Genomic DNA, 24914 nt, shown 5'->3' with positions numbered 1-24914 from the left:
CATAATACATAGTGATGAGAAACAAACATAAGACATAGTAATGAGAAACAAACATAATACATAGTGATGAGAAACAAACATAATAAATAGTGATGAGAAACAAACATACATGCTAGACAGAGGAAGAACACACAATACAGCTAGCACATACATTACATATACATTAAATATACATTACATTCAGTTATGTGAGCCATTAAACGGGTCATGGAACTACCTTCCATGACCAGTTTTGTATCCATAATCTCCTTCATTGGGGAGCATATGAGTTTGCGTATAGATCTATACTTGATTGACTATCCTACACCTTGCTGCTCGCTACAGTGGGACTTGCAAGTCTACGGGTGCCAAATGTCATTTCTTACGGCGTCTTACATCGTCGTTTTACTATTGAGTCGGTAGCAGGGTACAGGCCGATCACATGGTACTTTATATAACAATTGGTTTAAGGTAGTTAGTACATCAGTAATTACTTAATACAACAATACAGTACTATAATATTTATCCCATTACATTCACTTCGTGAACATTCACACGATGCACGGTAATGTAAAGACTATATTTTTGGTTAATGATAGTCGGATTTGGGAAAATACACACTCTTACAAAAGACACACACAGTTACTAGATGCCTTGGTAGAAGGCTATTCTTAGTAGGAAACATAGGGTTTTCTAGGATAGTTCAAAGAAATAAAATCTTTACAAAACTTATACATTACATCTTACAAACATCTTACAAATGCTTTCATACAAACTAAAACACTAATATACATATGATCTCACCAACGTTAAAGCTGATGCTCGCTTTCAAAATAACTTGTATTCTCAGGTCACCAATAGACAGGTACCGGTGCCAGGTTTTTGAGAAGATGGAGCTTGTTCAAGACTCCTCTTTTATTTTGATGTACTTTTTGGTGTCTATATAACTTGACAGAACACACTTGTATGAAATTATATTATTAATGCAATGGATGATGTTGTTGCTTGTTTACTACTTTGCATTGTTGTGATATTATACATGACGTCCTCCGCCCCAGAATGTTTCCGCCGTTCATGGTTTTGGGGTGTGACATAACATAAACATTACACCAACTAAAACACGTTTTAAAACACCAAAACAGTTTAGGGTAATGTTTTTAGTCCATTTCCAGCAGCATAACTCGAAAATCTGGACACTGCAGCCTCTACTCGTTAAGTGCATGAACAGACTCGACGAGTAGCATGCATTTCCTCATGGACTCGTCGAGTCCCCCCAAGGACTGGGCGAGTTCATACGTGCAGTGAACAAAAAAAATTGTTTTTCAACTATTTTGCATCAAGTATCAAACGAACAAGCCTAGGCTCTGATACCACTCTTGGGTTTTGAGAATTCTAACACTCCTATGGTGTACATGCAACCCAAGAAATCTTGGATCTATGTTTGACTAAGATACATGCAAAATGATTTTCCAAGGTTCATAATCCTATCTAGCATACATGGGGATCTTTTATTCTAATAGTTAGTAAGAATTACATACCTCTTTGTAGCTTGGATTCCTTTGAAACCTTGTGAGCCTAGCACCTTAAGTGTGATGCCTCAAATGCTTCACACAACACCAAGTACACTTGGAATAAACTCTAAGAGAATAACAACACTTGGATTTTCGGCTAGCCCTCTTTGATTCACGCTCGTGGCCAAAAATGGTGAATAATAACTTCTTTAGGGTTACACCATGTAAACCCTAATTGTCATGACCTTTCATTTCCACGACCCATGGGTTATGTAACCCCCAAGGAGCATCCATGGAGCATCTTGTGGGTTTAACCCAACTTGATAATCCATGGTGCCTTGGCCTACTATGTAAGTTATGGATGATTGACACAATCAACCCATATATTTTGTCACACCCCAAAACCAAGAACGGCGGAAACGTTCCGGGGTGAAGGACGTCATGTACAATATCATAATAGTGTAAAGTAGTAAACAAGCAACAACATCATCCATTGCATTAAAAGTAAAGTTTTAATACATGTGTGTTCTTTCATTGTAATAAGACACCAAAATATACAATCAAAATAAAAGACGAGTCTTGCTTGTGCTCTGTCTTCTCAAAACCTAGCCATCGTACCTGTCTATTGGTGACCTGAGAATACAAGTTATTTTGAAAGCGAGTATCAGCCTAAAGCTAGTTAATTCATAAGTATTTAAGTGTCATTGTCTTGTTTTGGAAAGCTGTTATGAATGCCATGTAAAACTTTAAATGAAACAGTTGATATATGTATGAAAACCCTAGAATATCCCTTATTTCCTACTAGTATGAAATGTAGTCTTCTACCAAGACCCGAATGTTTTGCCATAAAAATGAGAGTTTTTCCTTCCTTTTTGACTATTGCTAACAGTACTTAGTCTAACTCATCGTTTATGTGAATGTATCACAAAATAAAGTAATAGGAATAATGTAATCATGTAATTGTTATCCTTTCGTATTAGGATTAACACGACATCGCGATTAGCGAAATGTATAACCTTTGAACATCCGTAGATTGTTCAATTTTCCTCTGTAGCCGCAGCAGGTTTAAGGAATGGTTAGTGCCGTAAAGGTACTCCTAATATAAGTATTAACCGTAGGCATCCGTAGATGGTCATTTAACTCTGTAGTGAACAGTAGGCCAAAGGAATGGTTAGTCTCGTAAAGGTACCCATAATATAAGTAATAAACGTAGGCATCCGTAGATGTTCATCTACCACTGTTGCTAACAGGTGGGTTCCGGAATGGTTAGTCCCGTCAAAATGTCCCGTTGAATTGGGATAGGCAGGACAATTACAGATAAGGTACAAATAAATCATCCTAGTGAATCGAGGTACAAGTATCCCTGTAAGTGCATACAAATAAATGTATATATGTAAATGTATTCATGTAAGTGTATCGATGTAGACATATTCATGTAACATGTAATGTATAGCATAGACTCATGAATGAACTGACTCTAGTGAGATTCCTTGTAATAGGAATTATGTTTTGTATCTCCAAACTATCCCTATAATAGTTAACTGGAAGGTAATTGATTGTCCAAACAGGTTTATACACCCTTGCTACACAAGAGTGTGGGAAACTGAATGAAGGATGAAAACTATAACATCAATACATATATAAGACCATAAGTGTATAGATATAGTTTGGTTCAAGAAGGTAGAAATGGTTTTGTAAGATATCTATGAGTTTTTGAACAATAATTAACAATGACTTGATGTCATTTTAATAAACATTTCAAAACGTAAAACTATTGCTACCAAGGTATTTTTAAGACAGAAAACCATTTCATGCATCACATTTTGAAGTATGTGAAATCTACTGGATGGAAACACATTTATAAATACATATGAGTGATTTAATAACATGTTGTTTTCTACTTGTATTCCCGCCATTAAAGCATTTAAAATCATTTAAACCATTGATTAAGGGGTATGAACTCACCTGAAGATGGTGGTTTGGATGAATTGAACGGTGTAGGATTGTTAGGTGTCAAGTGAGGACTTGTACACACACTATGATCCTAATAAACATATAATCACACACATATGCACCTAATTATCTTAAAGTACTAATTGTAAATGTTAAGACATCCTAGAACATGATAAACATTAGTTTACTCTGCAGTAAACCTCACACATGAGTTTAGGGTTCCAAAGGACCCTATACATGAGTTTACTCTGTAGTAAACCTCACACAAAGAGTTTACGGTCGTAAACTCTTGAGTTTACGGCTGTAAGCCCCTAAGCTTCATGACATTTGGTGTTTTAAAGTTCTAAATGATCCCTAGAAGCATTCCTACTTGGTGTTTTAATCCTTGGAAGAGTTTAGGGCTTAAATACACTCCTTTGAGGAGTTCACGGCCCTGGGACCATTTCCCTTAGAGGTTACGGCCGTAATCTCTCATGGGGATGGGTTTTTGATGTTTTAAGGTGCTTAATTTAACTAGGAGTAAATCTAGGTAATTGTCCAAGGCTTTAGGAGTGATTAATGCACTCTTTGGCCCTTGAGTTTGGAGTTCACGATCCAAGAACTTCTTGGGCCGTGAACACCTTACTATTGGTGTTCATGGATGATTTCTAGTCTTTTAAACACTAACATACAAGTCTAAGGTGGTTACTTATCAAGGGGGTAAGGACTAGGCATCAATTTACCGTTATAAAAGAGTTTACTCCCCAAGGTGTTCTTGGGTGGTAAACTCTCGAATCTAGTTGTTTTGTTATGAAATTTATGTTATTAAGCACATTATAAGCCATATAATACAACTAGAGAGAGGTAGTCACGATTTGGGATGAAAACCCAAAGATCCGTGAGAGAGAAAATGGCTTTTCTCTAGTTGGAAATGTAACTAATGAATGAATATGGCTTAGAATTCTATATATAGTCCTGGGATTTTTGGCAGAAATTATTTTAATCACGAAATGAACTCTAATATAATAGAGTTTTGGAATAACATAGTTGCACAAAACCCTAGTGCATCCACTCTCCTGATATCTCCTTAGCTGTAAACCCTGAAATACTCAAACATATACGGAAAAGTCTGAAAATTTACTGCGACTGTTCTAACTTATATTAACTTGATAATGTTCGTACAGAATGGAAATTTCGGGTTGTCACATCATCCCCCCATTAGAAGGAATTTCGTCCCGAAATTAGAATTTAAGCAAATAAGTGGTTAAAAAAACTAAGCAAAAAGATGAGGATATTTTAGTTTCATCTGATCCTCTTGTTCCTAAGTGAATTTAGGTCCTCGTTTGGCGTTCCAGCGAACCTTCACTATTGGGATACGGCTCTGATTTGTCTGCTTGACCTCTCGGTCCATGATCTCTACGGGTTCCTCCACGAAGTTGAGGCTCTCGTTGATCTCGATCTCGTCGAGTGGAATAACAAGAGTCTCGTCGGACAGACACTTTTTCAAGTTCAAGACGTGGAAGGTAGGATGTACGTTACTGAGTTCGCGCGGTAGATTGAGTTTGTAAGCTACGGGGCCGATTCGGGCAAGGATCCCGAAAGGACCTACGTATCTTGGATTGAGCTTCCCACGCTTTCTGAAGCGTATCAAGCCCTTCCAGGGTGAGACCTTCAGTAGAACTCGGTCGCCCACCTGGAATTCCAACGGTTTCCTTCGCTTGTCAGCGTAGCTTTTCTGTCGGTCTCTAGAGGCTTTTAATCGTTCATGAATTTGAACGATCTTCTCTGTCGTTTCCCGAATGATCTCCGGACTCGTGAGAGTGCTCTCGGGAACTCGTCCCTTAGCTAACTGGGTATCACCCACCTCAACCCAACACAGAGGGGATTTGCACTTTCGGCCATAGAGGGCCTCGAATGGAGCTGCCTTTATGCTCGTGTGATAACTGTTGTTGTAGGAAAATTCGATAAGGGGTAAATGGTTATCCCAAGCTTTCCCAAAGTCAATAACACAGGCTCGCAACATATCTTCTAAGGTTTGGATAGTTCTCTCACTTTGTCCGTCAGTCTGTGGATGGTAGGTTGTACTCATGTCCAACCTAGTTCCTAGGGAACTTTGTAACGACTGCCAGAACCTCGAAGTGAATCTACTATCTCTTTCTGAGATAATAGATAAGGGAACACCATGCAGTCTTACAATCTCCCTAATGTAAGGTCGTGTAAGTTTCTCCATCTTGTCTGTTTCTTTGATTGGCAAGAAGTGTCCAGACATGGTCAGTCTATCGACGATGACCCATATGGAATCAAGTCCACCCGTCGTCTTGGGCAACTTGGTTATGAAGTCCATAGTGATCTGCTCCCACTTCCATTCTGGTATCTCCGGTTTCTGTAGAAGACCAGAGGGTTTCTAGTATTTAACCTTGACCTTTGCGCAAGTAAGGCATTTACTCACGAAGGTAGCAATATCTGCTTTCATGTTAGGTCACCAGTATAACTTTTTAAGATCCAGATACATCTTATCTGAACCTGGGTGGACGAAATAACGAGTGTTGTGAGCTTCGGTCATGACTAAGTCTCTGAATCCACCGTGTTTCGGTGTCCAGATCTGATCCATGAGGTATAATGCTCCGCCACCCTAGACTTCCAGGTTCTTATCCATCCCTCTAAGGGATTCACCTGCCATGTTTTCAGGTTTCAAAGCGTCGAGCTAAGCTTCCTTAATTTGCGTGGACAAGTGTGAATGGATAGTTAGAGTCAAAGATTTGACCCTACGACCAGCATATTCTTTCCGACTTAGGGCGTCGGCTACTACATTGGCTTTACCTGGATGATAACGAATTTCGCACTCGTAATCACTGAGTAGCTCGACCCACCGTCGTTATCTCATGTTAAGCTCCTTCTGGCGAAAATGTGTTGTAGACTCTTGTGGTCTGTAAAGATCGTGCTTTTTGTACCATACAGGTAGTGTCTCCAGATCCTCAGAGCAAACACAACTGCTCCTAGCACAAGATCATGGGTGGTGTAGCTAACCTCATGTGTGTTCAGCTGTCTCGAGGCATAGGCTATGACTTTACTTCGCTGCATCAGAACACATCCGAGTCCTTGATTTGATGCATCACAATAAACAACGAAGTCTTCTATCCCTTCGGGGAGGGATAGTATTGGTGCGGTGCACAAGGCTCGTTTGAGCGTTTGGAACGCTCTCTCCTGCTTCTCTTCCCAGTCAAAGGCCATGCGCTTCTGGGTTAGTGTTTTAAGAGGTTTCACTATGCGGGAAAAGTTCTAAATGAACCTGCGATAGTAGCCAGCAAGACCTAGAAATTGGCGAATTTATGTAGGTGTCTTCGGTGCTGACCAGTTCTCAATGGCCTTGATTTTGGAAGGGTCCACGTGTATTCCTTCTTCGCTAACAACATGGCCCAAGAATTCGACTCGTCGGATCCAAAATTCGCACTTGGAGAACTTCGCATAGAGCTTCTCTACTCGTAATGTTTCTAAGAATCTACGGAGATGTTGACTATGGTCCTCCTTACTTCGAGAGTAGATAAGTATGTCATCAATGAAAATAATGACGAACTGATCCAAGTAAGGACGACACACGCTATTCATCAGATCCATGAATACTGCGGGCGCGTTAGTTAATCCGAACAGCATCACCACCAACTTGTAGTGTCTAGTGTCCATAACGAGTTCGGAAGGCTGTCTTGGGAACATCCTCCTCTAACGCTCGTAGTTGGTGATATCCGGATCGTAGATCTATCTTCGAGAAGTAGTTGGCTCCTTGAAGTTGATCAAATAAATCGTCAATGCGGGGCAAAGGATAACGATTTTTATTGGTAAGCTTGTTGAGTTCTCTATAGTCGATGCACATACGAAACGTTCCATCTTTCTTCTTGACGAATAAGACCGGTGCTCCCCATGGTGAGAAGCTTGGCCTAATGAATCCCATCTTGAGAAGTTCGTTAAGCTGACTGGAAAGTTCCTGCATCTCGGCCGGTGCCAAACGATAAGGAGATCTGGCTACGGGAGTAGCTCCTGGCACTAAGTCGATTCCGAACTCGACTTGGCGTTGTGGTGGTAATCCGGGAAGTTCTTCTGGGAAGATGTCGGGAAAGTCGCGTACTTTGGGGATTTGCTGAATGTCTTTCACCTCTTGACTCGTATCGACGATGTGTGCGAGGAATGCATGATATTCCTTTCGCAAGCACTTCTGGGCTTGGATGCACGAAATGATGCGAAGGCTCATACTAGGTTTGTCGCTATAGATAACTAAGGTTTCGTTGTTAGGAAGGTTAAGACGAACTGCTTTTTCAAAGCACAGGATGTCAACGCGAAGAAGACTCAACCAATCCATGCCGATGATAACGTCGAAACATTTAACTGGGACCGAGATGAGGTCTATCTTGAAAGTATGGCCATCTAAAGTTAAAGTACAACCTATGTATATGCAGTTAGTACTCTCCGATTTCCCGCTAGCCATTTCTATCGTGAATGAATTATCTATTGCACAAGGTTTTTGTCTAAGCAGGTGTGTAAATTTATGACTTATGAAACTTTTCTCTGCTCCACTATCGAAAAGTATGCAAGCATATGAGTTATCAAGGAGAAACATACTGATAACTATCGTAGGATCAGCTACCGCTTACTTATGGCCCAAGGCCATAACTCTTCCTACTTCTCCAGCCATCCCCGCTTTAGGGCAGTTCCTCTTGTGGTGGCCCACTTCGCCACAACCATAGCAAGCTTGGCCCATACCGGCGTTAGGAACCTGGGCGGCCTGAGCTATTAGAGTCTTGCAGAAATGGGCTGTATGCCCCTTCCTATTGCAGTTAGAGCGTTGCATCTCCCTGCAAGGTCCGTGGTGATGGAAGCTGCATTTGTTGCACTTCGGGAGAGTTCCAACATAAGTTTTTGCTGATAAGGGGTTCGCAGGGACAACGGGAGTTACTGTGGTAGCATTGATTGCCACAAGTTGTTGTCTCTTGGAGGATTCTTGCGAAGCCCCTCTTTTCCTCTTGTTCCACCCCTTCTTGTTGTTGTTGTTGTCCTTTTGTGGTCCGGGTGCAGGGATTGTTGGGTTCTGAGGTTTCCTGTGATCTATGAAAGATTGTGCCAGCTCCTTGGCACTATCGAAAGTGACATGCTTGGAAGCTAACACACTTGATTGGATCTGGGGCGACAGTCCCCAGATATATCTCTCTATCTTCTTACTCTCGAGAGCAACCATATCAGGGCATAAGATTGCCAGATCACAGAACCTATTTGTGTAGGTTGATATGGCGGATCCAACCATTTGTAGACCCCAGAGTTCCTGCTCGAGTTTTTGTATTTCACCTCGAGGATAGTACTCTCTCATCAGCATGTCCTTCAAGTGTTCCCAACTGATGGAATATGCCACCGCTAAAGTCAGATACTTAACATGGCCGTTCCACGATGTTAGTGCTCTGTCAGAGAAGGTATAAGCTGCAAACTTGACCTTGTTGCCCTCCGGGCAAGCATAGATTTCAAACACTGATTCCATCTTTTCAATCCATTGTCTTTATACCATAACCCCACCAGTTCCATTGAAGCTGCGAGGTTTGGCGTTCGTTAAGTCCTTGTTGGTGCATTCCCGGGGATGTCCATGGCTTTTGTTGTGGTTTGAGGGATGTGCACTTGTTCCCGATCCACTAGGGACAGGATCGTTGATGGCTGACACAATAGCTGCTATTGCTGCTGCGAAGGCTGCCTGGAACATAGTAGCATCGAAAGGAGAAGGTAGTTGAGGAGGTTGAGGTGGTGGTGGAGGTGGTATCGGTGTTTCGTTTGTTTGGGTTACGCCTGGGGTTCCTGCGGGGCGGCATCTTTAACTATACGTTTAAAAGATGATGACATGGATAAGAATAAATGAAGAATGAATGTGTCTCATGGAGTAACTCTCCATAGTCCAACAACAAGATGAATATTATATCTAAATGAAGATGATAGCATTTGGATAATAATTTCCATACGATTAGATATCCGCCAATAATAATGGGATTACAGATGTAACAAGTTCGGGAAAAATGGCCTAGAAGTAGGCCTTACATCAACCAAGATAAGAAAATTTTGACAGAACTATGACTAGACCAAGACCTAACAGGCCTAAGATTTACAAAGATAGGAAATTAGACCAAAGTTTTTACATAAACTAGGTTATATCCAAACGATGAGTCGTCAAGATTATATCGGCAACGAGAACTGCTAGCATGAGTTCTTGATCCCAACAGAAGACGTTCCATGTCCCTCATACGCCTGTCAGCTCTCACTTGCTGAGCTCGAAGTTCGCTAACTTCAGCTTGAGTTTGAGCAAGTTCCCTCTGCAGAGCTGCATTGCGGACCAGAGTCCTTTCATAAGCAGACTCTAGTTGGCGAATGCGGGTGGTGTTAACGCCAGAGTTGGCATCAATCTCCAAGACTCGATTGATAGTTGATTGACCCAGTATCGTGTTCCTAGAAATCCTACGAACCATGATGGGTAGGACCCTGTCAGCAGAACCTCCCTCAGCGAGGTTGTGGAAAATTCTGCCTCCGTTGTAGGGAATGGGTTGACCCTGTTCCTGACTCCATCTAATTAAGTTAGTGGCCCACAGAGGTGTGGGTCCTTGAAATGCGGGATGGGGGTTCAGGTTTGGGTCTTGAGCAGCTGGGGGTAGGTTGTTGACTTCAGGCTCCGAGTCAGAACTATCGGAAAAACCTCAGCATGGTGATCATCCAAAGGGATTGGGTGATCATCTTGTGGTTCTTCCTCTAGCCATGCAGCGTTGCCTTGGTTTGGGAAGTACGGATCGCCATGGAGAAATCCAGCCATTAAAATCTACACGAGAAAAGGGATATAAGAAATAGCTAAATAGACGAACTGACTATGATAATTACAGTAAGACTAAATACCCCTATGGTATTACTTTACGGTTGTGTTGGTAAGTTTTTAGACTTGTTGCCACATCACAACCATTCTTGGGCATATGCTAATCACTCCTTGGACCAGCATAGTTGATCAGGCTATGCCATTCCCAAGACTGGCCGTATATCCCCAGGCTTACTTGTGATATTCAACAATCATAATACTTTTGTTCTTGTCATTGTGACACTGATTTTAGTATGAATATAGGCACGTATACTTACTTAAATATTTTATTATTTAAAAGTATAAACTCTTAGACAGAGTGTTTTAATCCCAATGTATTTACAGTTAGTATATCTTTTATGGGTTGATATACTATATTCACTATAAACAATGCTCTGATACCAATCTGTCACACCCCAAAACCAAGAACGGCGGAAACGTTTCGGGGTGGAGGACATCATGTACAGTATCACAACAGTGTAAAGTAGTAAACAAGCAACAACATCAGCCATTGCATTAAAAGTAAAGTTTTAATACATGTGTGTTCTTTCATTGTAATCAGACACCAAAATAAAAGACGAGTCTTGTCTGTGCTCCGTCTTCTCAAAACCTGGCCATCGTACCTGTCTATTGGTGACCTGAGAATACAAGTTATTTTGGAAGCGAGTATCAGCCTAAAGCTGATGAATTCATAAGTATTTAAGTGTCATTGTCTTGTTTTGGACAGCTATTATGAATGCCATGTAAATCTTTAAATGAAACAGTTGATATAAGTATGAAAACCCTAGAAAATCCCTTATTTCCTACTAGCAGGAAATGTAGTCTTCTACCAAGACCCGAATGTTTTGCCATAAAAATGATAGTTTTTCCTTCCTTTTTGACTATTACTAACAATACTTAGTCTAACTCATCGTTTATGTGAATGTTGATGGGTTTTGAGCATTCTAACACTTCCTAAGTGTACATGCAACCCTAATAACCTTGGATCTATGTTTGTCTAAATATCATGCAAAGTTGATTTCCAAGGCTATGATCCTATCTAGCAAACATGGGGAACAATTCAAAATTAAATAATCTATAGAACTACATACCTTGTTGTTGTGAATGTTCCTTGAAACCTTGTGAGCCTAGCACCCCAAGTGTGATGCCTCAAATGCTTCACACAACACCAAATGCTATGGAGTAAACTTGGAGAGAAAGTATAACACACTAAAATCGGCCAAGCCCTCTTGTTTCACTAGTAGTGCCGATTTTGGGAGAACATATGAGCTTTATATAGTGTTGAAACATCTAGGGTTACACCATGTAAACCCTAATGTGTCATGACTCTTCATTTCCATGACCCATGGGTTTGTAACTCCCATGGATCCTCCATGGAGCATCCAATGGGTTTAACCCAACTTGATTATCCATGGAGCCTCTTAGCCCACTATATAAGTTATGGATGATTTACATAATCAACCCATATATTTAATTAGTTATCTTTTGATCACTTAATTAATTCTAAGATTAATTCTTGATCAAACTAATTAAATAATAATATTAATATATTAGAACTTATAATATATTAATAACCACAAGTGTTATTTCTCTCATTTAGTCTCTCCAATTGCATGGTGCCATGCAACCCAAATGGACCATGCCGGGTCGGGTCAAGTACATACCAGAAATAGTTATGGACTTAGACACCTTATCCAACAGTCTCCCACTTGGATAAGTGTAATAACTATAACTACAAGTATGACTTCAGGAACCGATCGACAATCGTAGCTCTTTCAAGGTTTCTCGGAACTGAGAAGATGATGGTACGCCATTTCAGATAAGGGATCATATAATCCTCTGTTCTATATATCAGCGGGACAAACACATGGAACATAGTCTTGCTTATCGTCCAACAGTTTGTTTCCCGATTTCTGATTTGTTTGACAAAGAACTTAATTGAACACATCAACTTAGTTCTCACCGGGCCCAGTACATAGGTCAAAACAAAATCATAGAGGGGCCTAGATATCAGCTTCTAATCCAAGAAGGAACAGATAAACTTCGACTCATATGCTTGTTCTACTATTTGTTAAATTACACACAAACGCACGTTTTATAACATCGAGTTACCAATGCAGTTTCGCACGTTCAATGCATAACTAACTCATCGTTAACAAGTCATATCTCTAGGTTTGAAGACTTATATAATATTACCATCTCGCGATCACTCGAGATAAAATTCCATGAAGTGATACCAGTGAGCGTGGGTTGAATCCAATACTCAGAACTTATGAGCACTCATGAGTGTTGAGGCCATGTCCAACATCTTAGACCTCTACAACCAACTCATGAAAGTCTTACTTCATATCTACTTCCAACATATGACTGACTGTGATAATTTGAATAATATGTGAAACAACATAAATATTCTGGAAGTCAAAACACGCAAAAGAAATAATAGTAAACGATTGACAAGAGATAGCAACACTTTACTCATAAATAAACACAACTTTTATTCATCATCAAATGTCAATTACATTTTACAAATTTCAAAGTTATCTAACTACTAAGACTAATATCATCCTTCAGCCCTATGCTCTTAGCATGCCAGAGATGCTTAACCCTACCTAGTCCCTTCGTGACGGGATCTGCTGGGTTCTCATCCGATGATACCCTCTTTGCCACGAGAAGTCCTTCTTCTATACGATGTATGATGAAATGATATTTTCTATTAATGTGTCTGGATCTCCCATGATCCCTTGGTTCCTTTGCTAAGGCAACTGCACTTTCACTGTCACAGAAAATCTCTATAGGCTTCGATATGGCTGGTACAACTCCAAGGTCTCCAATGAAGTTCTTTAGCCACATAGCTTCTTTTGCCGCTTCGCTTGCTGCTATATACTCTGATTCTCAAGTTGAATCATCCACTATCTACTGCTTGGAACTTTTCCAAGAGATTGCTCCTCCGTTTAACGTAAAGACCCAGCCCGACTGAGAGCAGAAATTATCCCTATCAGTCTGGAAGCTAACATCACTATACCCTACAACTCTCAAGTCATCACTCCCGCCGAGGGTAAGGACCCAATCATTAGTCCTCCGCAGGTACTTGAGAATGTTCTTTATCGCTGTCCAGTGAGCCTTACCAGGATTCCCCTGATACCTGCTAACCATGCTTAAAGCAAAGGCTACATCAGGACGAGTACAGGTCATAGCATACATGATCGAGCCTACTGCCGAAGCATAAGGTATCCGACTCATTTCTGCTATCTCATCCTCAGTACTCGGGCTCTGAGTCTTACTCAGTCTAGTGTTACTCTGGATGGGTAACTCACCTTTCTTGGAATCTTGCATGCTGAATCTCTTCAGCACCTTATCCAAGTACGTACTCTGACTAAGTCCAATTAGTCTTTTACTCCGGTCTCTCAAGATCCTTATCCCTAGAATATAGGCAGCTTCTCCTAGGTCCTTCATAGCAAAACACTTCCCAAGCCAGGACTTAACTTCCTGCAGAGTTGGGACGTCATTTCCTATGAGTAGTATGTCATCCACATACAGAACCAAAAAACTAACAATACTCCCACTAGCCTTTATATATACACAAGATTCATCTTTACTCCTAGAGAAGCCAAAATCTTTGACCTTCTCATCAAAGCAAAGATTCCATCTGCGAGGTGCTTGCTTTAATCCATAGATGGATTTCTCAAGCTTACACACTCTATTAGGGTACTCAGTGCTGACAAAACCCTCTGGCTGATTCACGTAAACATCCTCAGCCAACTTTCCATTAAGGAAAGCGGTTTTGACATCCATTTGCCATATTTCATAGTCATGAAATGTAGTTATGGCTAACAATACCCTAATAGACTTAATCTTGGCTACTGGAGAAAAGGTCTCATCATAATCCACTCCAGGAGTTTGAGAGAAGCCCTTTGCCACCAGTCGAGCCTTATAAGTGTGTACATTACCATCCATGTCGGTCTTCTTCTTGAAGATCCATTTGCACCCTACAGTCTTACGACCTGCTACATTCTCAACCAAGTTCCAAACTTGATTGTCATACATGGATTGTATCTCGCTATCCATTGCCTCTTTCCATTTAGCAGACTCAGGGCCTGCCATGGCTTCCGCATAGCTGTTAGGTTCATCTAGACCTACTAGTGTCTCATCACTAATAAGTGTCTCACCTTCCGCAGTAATATGGAAACCATAGTAATGCTCAGGTACATTCCTAACCCTTGTGGAACGCCTCAGAGGTACAACTGGAGGTATAATTGGATCAATAGGAGGCTCCTCCTCAAGTTGACTGCTAGGGTTTGAGGTTCCTTCACCACTTGACTCTTGAAGTTCTTCAAGGTCAATTAGCCTCCCACTGCCTCCTTGGCTTATGAACTCTCTCTCTCGAAAGACAGCCCTCCTTGCTACAAAGACCACATTCTCACTAGGTCTGTAGAAGAGGTAACCAAAGGATTTTTGTGGGTAGCCGATGAAAATACACTTCTCGCTTCGAGGTTCGAGCTTGTCATGAGTCTCACATCTCACAAAAGCCTCGCAACCCCAAACTTTGATGTGGGCTAGACTAGGAACTTTTCCAGTCCACATCTCGTGAGGTGTTTTGGCAACCTTCTTTGTAGGGACCAGATTAAGGATATGGGTGGCAGTCTTTAAGGCATACCCCCAAAATGAGATTGGTAGCGTATCTCGACTCATCATGGAATGAACCATGTCCAACAAGGTTCGATTACACCTCTCAGCTACACCATTCAACTGTGGTGTCCTGGGAGGTGTCAATTGTGAGACATTCCCACATTCCCTAAGATAGTTGAGGAACTCTGAACTAAGATACTCACCACCTCGATCGGATCAAAGCATCTTAATGTTCCTGCCCAATTAATTCTCGATTTTCTGTTTAAATTCCTTAAACTTTTCGAAAGTCTCTGACTTATGCTTGATTAAGTAGACATATCCATATCTACTATAATCATCCATAAAAGTCACATAATAACGATTAGCATCCCTTGTGGCATGTTTGAAGGGTCCACACACATCCGTGTGTACAAGATCCAACAAACCTTCACCCCTCTCACACGAACCAGTGAAGGGTGACTTTGTCATTTTTCCAAGCAAGCATGATTCGCAACTATCATCTGACTTTAGGTCAAATGACTCCAAGACTCCGTCCTTTTGGATTTGGCCTATGCGTTTCTTGCTTATATGCCCAAGACGACAATGCCATAATGATTCTTTATCCATGTTATTACTATTAGATGAATCAATACACAATACATTATTTCCTAAGTTATCTACAACAGACACAGCTTCATACACACCATCACAAGGTAATGCTTTAAAATAAAACACATTATTAAAGAAAGCATTTATTCCACTAGTTTCATTATCAAAAGAAAAGGTAAAACCTTGTTTATACAAAGCATGAAGGGAAATAACATTTCTTGCCATTTCTGGCAAGTAACAACATTTATTCAAATCTAAAGTAAATCCACTACTAAGCAACAAAGTATAAACTCCAATCTTGGTGACAGGTGAAACTTTCCTATTCCCCAAGATTAAGTTTATCTTTCCATGCTCCACATTCTCACTTCTTCTTAGTCCCTGTATTTCAGAACAAATATGAATACCGCAACCGGTATCATGGACCCAAGAGTTAGTATAGAGTGAATTATTAGATGAGATAGTGTAAATACCTGTATGGTTGGGTTTAACTTTCCCATCCTTCAAATCTTGTTGGTACTTTGGACAGTTACGCTTCCAGTGCGCCTTTTCGTGGCAGTAGAAGCATTCAGCCTCTTTGGGATCAAAAGAAGGTGTAACGAAACCTTTCTTGGTTCCGCTAGAAGAGGAGCCATCAAGGTTCTTACCCTTGGTACCCTTCGAATGGTTCTTTCTCTTCTTCCCTCTACCTCTCCTGATTGCCAGGACAGGTGCTGAGTTTGGAGTATTAGCAGGAGTGGTCACAATCGACTTACCTTTAAGACCTGATTTTGCGGTCTTTAGGAGTCCCTGAAGTTTGCTAAGTGTAACTTCCTCTTTATTCATGTGGTATGTCATGTGGAATTGATCATAACACGAAGGTAAGGAGTGCAAAATAATATATATTGCTAACTCCTCAGGGAAGTTCACATTCAACTTCATCAATCGATCCACATACCTTTGCATTTTCTGCATGTGGCTTGTGATGGGTTCGCCATCTTTCATTCGGGTTGTGATCATAGAGGAGATGATTTCATATCGCTCTTGACGAGCACTTTGATGCTAGCGGTCCATCAAATCCTGGTGCATCTCAAAAGGATAGTAGTCCACATAGGACTTTTAGAGATCAGCTGTCGTGGTGGCCATCATGATACATGTCACTTTGGTAGCATCTCTTTCATGTGCCTCATATTCAGCAAAGTCCTCAGGAGTAGCAGTTGGCTCAGGCACCTTGAGCTCCTTGTCAAGAACATATTCCTTGTTCTCGTAACGAGTGACCATCCTGATGTTTCTGATCCAATCATTAAAGTCAGATCCATCAAAGATGACTCTCCCACAAAGGTTCATGAGAGAGAAGGAGCCTGTAGGGTTTGAGCCAGGAGTAGCATTGTTGGAAGACATCTGAAAAGAAGGAAAAGGTTTAGTTTAGATATTGGGATAGTCCTTAATAAAACACCCAAATGTAGAATTAAGGCTAGGATCCAATCACATTACATTATAACCTAGAAGAGGGATGTCGTAATCCAAGTTATAACATATTTGAAAGGTAGGTGAATGACGATTCACCAATTTCCACCATGAAAACAAAATATAAATTATTAGGTTTTATTTGGCTTTTAGAAATTCCTAGATTCTTTGAGATTCATTGAACTTTTCAATGGCATGTTTCAATCCCGAGTGTGCCCTTCATGTTTTTGTGACTGGGATACCGAGTATCAATAAACAAGGTGTGAAGTAACCATGCAAATTACTTGGTACCCTTAATGTTTTTCACTTAATCGTAGTGTCGGTAAACCACACGCACTCCTTCCGACCTCATGAAAAACCTTAAGTCACCCTTTGCCTTCCTTGTTAAGTCCAAGTTAGTGTGCCGGTAAACCACACACGCTCCACCAACGACTTAAACAAGGTGCAAAGTGTAATTTCATGGATTAGCACCTTATTCACATTTTCCTAAAGTAACTAAGATTGGGAATTTATAAAACATTTAGTTACTTTATAATAATCATTATACTTTTAATGAGAATTTATAAGTCCTTGTCTTACCTATTCGGCTAACGAACCTCCACCAGTCAAGCAAGCGGTGGGTGAGAGTGGACACCCGTTAAGTTGCCATTTTATAGGCAACAACCTTACACCCACCTTATAGATTGGCTTCGTGAATGTGGCGTACTAGCGGTAAAACGACTTTAATCTTATACATACATATATATATATATATATATATATATATATATATATATATATATATATATATATATATATATATATATATATATTATTAATAACTTTATAATATTATAAGTATAAGGGTAGAATTTTAACTGTTAAAAAACTAAGGGTTGGAACTAAAGTTTTAATCAAGACTTTACTTGTTCCAAAACTTGAGTGCAAGTTTTGTAAACTTCGAAAACTTTTCATTTCTTGTAACTTATGAGTTTATTAGGGTTTTAAAATGAAGACTCTTCATTTTTATAACCCATGTGTTCTTTTAATGGTTTTTCAAAAAAGTGACTTTTGGTTTTCCATAACTTGAGGACAAGTTTTGGACTCCATTAAAACACATTATGATCAAGAGTTAAACTACCAAGTAGGTTACAAGTAATTCCTATGATCATCTAAATTCATAAGCTCAAGAACATGAATACTCATATCAAAGTTTCAAGACCATATGAACACATATAATCATGAAAAATTGATATTTGCCATTGTAAATGGATTAGAACAAACATTACACCATCTAAAACAAGTTTTATAACACCAAAACAGTTTAGGGTAATGTTTCTAGTCCATTTCAAGCAGCAAAGGCCAAAAATCTGCACTCTGTCGCTCTTACTCGCCGAGTGCATGAACCTACTCGGCGAGTAGGTTGAAGATACACATGAACTCGGCGAGTCCCCCCATGGACTCGGCGAGTTCATCAGGCAGACATCAAGTTTTTCGACTTTTTTCAACTTTTTAGCACAAATAACAAACAAACAAGCCTAGGCTCTGATACCACTGATGGGTTTTGAGCATTCTAACACTTCCTAAGTGTACATGCAACCCTAATAACCTTGGATCTATGTTTGTCTAAATGTCATGCAAAGTTGATTTCCAAGGATATGATCCTATCTAGCATACATGGGGAACAATTTTAACTTAAATAATAGATAGAACTACATACCTTTTTGTTGTGAATGTTCCTTGAAACCTTGTGAGCCTAGCACCCCAAGTGTGATGCCTCAAATGCTTCACACAACACCATATGCTATGGAGTAAACTTGGAGAGAAAGTATAACACACTAAAATCGGCCAAGCCCTCTTGTTTCACTAGTAGTGCCGATTTTGGGAGAACATATGAGCTTTATATAGTGTTCACACATCTAGGGTTACACCATGTAAACCCTAATGTGTCATGACTCTTCATTTCCATGACTCATGGGTTTGTAACTCCCATGCAACCTCCATGGAGCATCCAATGGGTTTAACCCAACTTGATTATCCATGGAGCCTCTTAGCCCACTATATAAGTTATGGATGATTTACATAATCAACCCATATATTTAATTAGTTATCTTTTGATCACTTAATTAATTCTAAGATTAATTCTTGATCAAACTAATTAAATAATAATATTAATATATTAGAACTTATAATATATTAATAACCACAAGTGTTATTTCTCTCATTTAGTCTATCCAATTGCATGGTGCCATGCAACCCAAATGGACCATGCCGGGTCGGGTCAAGTACATACCAAAAATAGTTATGGACTTAGACACCTTATCCAACAAATGTTTCACAAAATAAAGTAATAGGAATAATGTAATCATGTAATTGTTATCCTTTTGTATTAGGATTAACACGACATCGCGATTAGTGTAATGTATAACCTTTGAACATCCGTAGATTGTTCAATTTTCCTCTGTAGCCGCAGCAGGTTTAAGGAATGGTTAGTCCCGTAAAGGTACTCCTAATATAAGTAATAATCGTAGGCATCCGTAGATGGTCATTTACCTCTGTAGCGAACAGTAGGCCAAAGGAATGGTTAGTCCCGTAAAGGTACCCCTAATATAAGTAATATCCATTGGCATCCGTATATGTTCATCTACCACTGTTGCTAACAGGTGGGTTCCGGAATGGTTAGTCCCGTCTAGATATCCCGTTGAACTGGGATAGGCAAAACAATTTACAGATAAGGTACAAATAAATCATCCTAGTGAATCGAGGTACAAGTATCCATGTAAGTGGATACAAATAAATGTATATATGTAAATGTATTCATGTAAGTGTATCGATGTAGACGTATTCATGTAACATGTAATGTATAGCATAGACACATGAATGAACTGACTCTGGTGTGATTCCTTGTAATAGGAATTATGTTTTGTATCTCCTAACTATCCCTATAATATTTAACTGGAAGGTAATTGATTGTCCAAACAGGTTTATACACCCTTGCTACACAAGAGTGTGAAAAACTGAATGAAGGATGAAAATTATAACATCAATACATATATAAGACCATAAGTGTATAGATATAGTTTGGTTCAAGAAGGTAGAAATGGTTTTGTAATACATCTATGAGTTTTTGAACAATAATTAACAATGACTTGATGTCATTTTAATAAACATTTCAAAACGTAAAACTATTGCTACCAAGGTATTTTTAAGACAGAAAACCATTTCATGCATCACATTTTGAAGTATGTGAAATCTACTGGATGGAAACACATTTATAAATACATATGAGTGATTTAATAACATGTTGTTTTCTACTTGTATTCCCGCCATTAAAGCATTTAAAATCATTTAAAACATTGATTAAGGGGTATGAACTCACCTGAAGATGGTGGTTTGGATGAACTGAACGGTGTAGGATTGTTAGGTGTCAAGTGAGGACTTGTACACACACTATGATCCTAATAAACATATAATCACACACATATGCACCCAATTAGTCTTAAAGTACTAAATGTAAATGTTAAGACATCTTAGAACATGATAAACACTTTATATAAGTGTTATAAGCCCTAAGGATTGCATCTAAGTTGGTGTGGGACAAGGCTAATGGGTTTAGGGTTCCAAAGGACCCTATACATGAGTTTACTCTCCAATAAATCTCACACAAGGAGTTTACAGTCGTAAACTCTTGATTTTACGGCTGTAAGCTCCTAAGCTTCATGGAATTTGGTGTTTTGAAGTTCTAAATGATCCCTAGAAGCATTCCTACTTGGTGTTTTAATCCTTGGAAGAGTTTAGGGCTTAAATACACTCCTTTGAGGAGTTCACGGCCCTGGAACCATTTCCCTTAGAGATTACGGCTGTAATCTCTCATGGGGATGGGTATTTGATGTTTTAAGGTGCTTAATTTAACTAGGAGTAAATCTAGGTAATTGTCCAAGGCTTTAGGAGTGATTAAGGCACTCTTTGGCCCTTGTGTTTGGAGTTCACGGTCCAAGAACTTCTTGGGCCGTGAACACCTTACTCTTGGTGTTCATGGATGATTTCTAGTCTTTTAAATTGTCACACCCCCGAACCAGACGGCGGAAACGTCTGAGGGCTGTTGTGACTCAATTGAATACCATCATAGTGAATATAAATGAAACATAACATCATTCATCACCATGCATTGAAATATTACAACTGGTAGTGTTTACATTAATACATTGTTTCAAAACAATACATTCCCAAAAGTAGATTGTTCGATACTAGTTAAACAAACAACGAGACATCACTGAGTACATTTTTCCCTTCAATTTACCTGTTACCTGAGAATACAAGTATTTTGAAAAACGACAACATATGAAATGTTGGTGAGTTCATAAGTAATGTTTGAAACATAATGTTTTGTATGATTTTGAAAAACCACCAGAAAATCCGATATTTTCTGAAAAGATTATTGTAGTAAGAAAAAGCGTGAAGATCCGTAAGTATGCTTGTTTATTTCTATAAGTGTGAAAAATTGTTATACTTGGTATGCATCACGTAGGTGTAAGAGTTGAAATCCCTAGGAAAACCCGATGTTTTCCTAATACTTTAAAATACGCGTTTTATATTTGGTTATACCGTTGTGACGTGTGTATTTGATAATTCCAGGTGACATTGGATTAATTAAGGGCGGTGAGTTGTTGTAATCACGCATTAATGAAAATGGCTAACTTACGACTATACAAACGAACCCTTAGGCGTCGTCTGTACTACTCACCTAATCCAACCACCTTGACTTCCCATAGCCCCACAACCTAAGCAGAAAAGAGGGTGCGAAGCCCCCGTTAATTCCACGAGTCGTTAAAGGCTATCGTGAATGCGAAAGGCCCTTGGCCCGACTCGCATTTGTGAATTCTCAACTTTGCTAGCAGTGCCAAAGGACCCTTGGGGCCCAACAGCACATGAGCTATTGAAAGTCCTTTTACACGGTATTAGGTCGTATAAGATCCAATATCATGTAAGCGCGTTTCCTTCGGGCCCAAAGATGGTGTATCGACGTCTGGTGAATTCCCACGTGTTTATTGACTTCCCGTAATTTCCGTGTGTGTATTGGAGTATCGTCGTGTTTAGATTTTTGATTCGTTATTGATTCGAGACCGAATCAATTCGTTTGGTAACGATTTTGGTTTTGAAGGTGTATTATATTTCGTCGGTAATCGTGGTACTAGTATTTTGTCATAAAGGATCTATGTTTAAGACCTTAGAATTTTTCTCTTTTGAAGCCTTTTTCTTGTATAAATTTACATTTTTCACCCTTTATATAAAAGAATTTCCATTTTAGTCCTTAAACCATTTTTCTTGACACTTTAGTATCAAAACTTGTTGAAAAGGGTAACTTTCAGCTCAAATTTACTTGAAAAACAGTTTTAGTCCCTCAAAGTGTAGTTTTCTCGGCTGAAACCTCTAATTTCGTAATTTTTACAATTTTGACCCAAAATGGAAAAATTTTGCATTTTTGGTCCCTCTTAAATTTGAAAAGTATTTTTAACCCTTAAAATGAACTTGGTACACTAGTAGTCCCTTGTTTTACAGAAAAGTGCAGTTTCAGCCCCTCTAGTTTGAAAATCTCGCAATTTGGGCTTTATTGGGCCGAAAAGTTCATTTTTGGCCCATTATGTTTAAAAATTCACATTTTAATCCTTTCAAAGGGTAAATTTCCAGGAAATACATTTTTGAAACTTTTTTGACTCATCTCATCCCTCAGAATTTGTATTTTGACATTTTGGACCCTTTAGTTTCATACTTTTAGCATTTTGAGTCCAAAATGGGTTTTAAGCCCAAAGATGTTCATATTAACCAACTTGGTTATTTTTCTAGAAATGATTTGTGTGAAATAATATAATTTATACTTATTTCATACAACTTAATGTAGATCTTGGTTTTAAGGTACTTTTGACTAGATCCAACACCACAATCACATGAGAACATATATACAAGCATAGAAATCACACAAAGCATACATATACTCATGGATCTACACATTTGCTTGTATTCTCCCCCCACAAAACTTATAAAAACCGCAAAATAGGGGGTATGAAGCTCACCTTTGGGTGTGGTTTCGGCCTTTAGAAGAAGTGAGAAGAAAGTTTGGCCTTAGTACCTCTCCTTGGAAGATCTCGAACTTAGAGAGTTTCTAGGAGAGTGATCAAGGTTTTTACATGGATTAGAAGAAGATTTTGATAAAAAAAAGTACCAAAATCATAGATCCTAACTTGATCTTACCTTAGGTGAAGAATTTGTGGAGATATCTCCTTGAAAGCTCCTTAGATCTCGAAGTTTTGGAGGAGAAATGAGAGAGTTTCTTGAGAGAAAAAGATGAGTGAAATGTGTGTGTGTATGTGTGTGTGCTTGAAATCGGCCAAGAGCAAGAGAGAGAAAGAGATAGATCTTGAAGTGATATGTGCATGGAAATATGAGATAAGATGCATGGAAACCTAATATGTAAAAATGAGGTGGCCATGAAAGTCAACTCTCCCTTTTACATGGGCTTGGGCCGAGAATTAGAGAGGGAGAGAAAAGAATTTGGGCCTTGCATGCTTAAGCCTTTTTCATGTTTATGTTAAGTGGTGCTTGGTCCAAATAACCATAAATATGATTCTTATGACCTATTAGGGCTACATTAGGTTAAATATGGCCCAAAATGATTCATATAACTGATTTATTTCATTCTAGGCCCAATATGGCCCAAAATGTTGAAATAAATGGAAGTGGGTCCAATTAGAGCCCATTTAAGAGTTCTAAGCCCCAGATGGTCAAATTGGAAGCTTATTGGTCCATTGGGCCCAATAAGGAAGTCCTAGACCAAAATGGACCTAAACAAGGACTTCTAGTGTTTCCAATTGCTTGTTGACTATTTGTAATGCTTGTACGGTGTATTTGATTGAAATTTTGTTGTCATAGAATAAGCATCATACATGCTCTTATGTTTTTGGATTCATAATTTGACTTAAGTATTGTAGTTACAAGGCACAAAAATTTCTGATTGTGACATCATCCCCCCGTTAGAGGGAATTTCTTCCCAAAATTCTTTTGAAAGCTAGATTCGAGAGTGCTAGAATAGGTGAGGGTACTTTTGCGCTATTTGATCTTCGCGTTCCCACGTGAATTCTGGCCCACACTTCGAGTTCCACCGTACTTTCACGATCGGGATGCGGCTTTGCTTAGTGCGCTTCACCTCCCTGTCCATGATTTCGACCGGTTCTTCAACGAACAGGAGATTCTCGTTGATTTCGATATCGTCAAGGGGAATGACAAGTGTTTCATCTGATAGGCACTTCTTTAGATTAGAGACATGGAATACGGGGTTCACACTGTTTAGTTCTGCGGGTAGTTGCAGTTTATACGCCACTGGACCTATTCGGGCGACGATCTCGAAAGGTCCAATGTATCGTGGGTTCAGTTTTCCCCGTTTTCCGAAATGAATGACTCCTTTCCAAGGTGAGACTTTTAACAGTACTCGATCCCCGACCTGAAATTCCAAGGGCTTTCGCCGTCTATCGGCGTAGCTCCTTTGTCGGTCGCGCGATGCCCGTAATCGAGCTCTGATTTGAACTATCTTTTTCGTGGTTTCACGAATGATCTCCGGTCCCGTTAGCGCCTTGTCCGATGTGAGTGCCTTTGCTAGCTGGGTGTCGCCCACCTCAGCCCAACATAACGGTGATCTACACTTATGCCCGTATAGTGCTTCGAAAGGAGCGACCTTGACGCTCGAATGGTAACTGTTGTTATACGGAAATTTGACTAAAGGTAAGTGGGTATCCCAAGACTTCCCAAAGTCTATCACACATACGCGAAGCATGTCTTCGAGCATTTGAATGGTTCGTTCGCTTTGACAATCTGTTTGTGGGTGGTAAGCGGTGCTGATGTCGAGATGGGTTCCAAGTGCTTTCTGGAGTGATTGCCAAATGCGTGAAGTGAACCTACTGTCTCTATCCGAGATAATAGACACTGGTACTCCGTGGAGTCTC

This window comes from Lactuca sativa, chromosome 7, assembly GCF_002870075.4.
Source record: "Lactuca sativa cultivar Salinas chromosome 7, Lsat_Salinas_v11, whole genome shotgun sequence".
Taxonomy (NCBI): domain Eukaryota; kingdom Viridiplantae; phylum Streptophyta; class Magnoliopsida; order Asterales; family Asteraceae; genus Lactuca; species Lactuca sativa.
Note: the sequence above shows the minus strand (reverse complement) of the source record.